Source organism: Pantherophis guttatus, unplaced genomic scaffold, assembly GCF_059756535.1.
Source record: "Pantherophis guttatus breed Tessera unplaced genomic scaffold, ASM5975653v1 scaffold_21, whole genome shotgun sequence".
NCBI classification, from domain to species: Eukaryota; Metazoa; Chordata; class Lepidosauria; order Squamata; family Colubridae; genus Pantherophis; species Pantherophis guttatus.
The window spans coordinates 187,501-188,059 of record NW_028269836.1 but is presented as its reverse complement, the minus strand read 5'-3'; positions in this window follow the sequence as shown (position 1 = coordinate 188,059).

The window sequence follows — 559 nt, the reverse complement described above, 5'->3', positions numbered from 1 at the left end:
CTAACCCTAACCCTACAACTTGTTTCTCTAAGCCTAAGCCTAAACCTAAGGCTAAGCCTACAACTTTTTTCTCTAACCCTAACCCTAACCCTAACCCTAACCCTAACCCTACAACTTGTTTCTCTAAGCCTAAGCCTACAACTTGTTTCTCTAAGCCTAAGCCTACAACTTTTTTCTCTAACCCTAACCCTAACCCTAACCCTAACCCTAACCCTACAACTATTTTCCCTAACCCTGACCCTAACCCTAACCCTACAACTGTTTTCTCTAACCCTAACCCTACAGCTTTTTCCCCTAACCCTAACCCCACAACTTTTTCCCCTAACCCTAACCCACACTTTCGACTTAAAACCGTTTTTAGATTTAAAGTCGTCTTTCGACTTAAAGACGGGCAGACGGCGGCCCGGTCTACCGGGCCGCTCCGGCAGCCTCGGCCGGGCCGGCGTCTCTGTTTCTGTTTCCCTGCCACGATGGATGTCGCGTGCGAGGGGTTGCTTTAAATAGCTGGTTTGTTTGAAGCGAAAAGCTTCCGTTCTTGCCTAGATCTCTTGCTATCGCA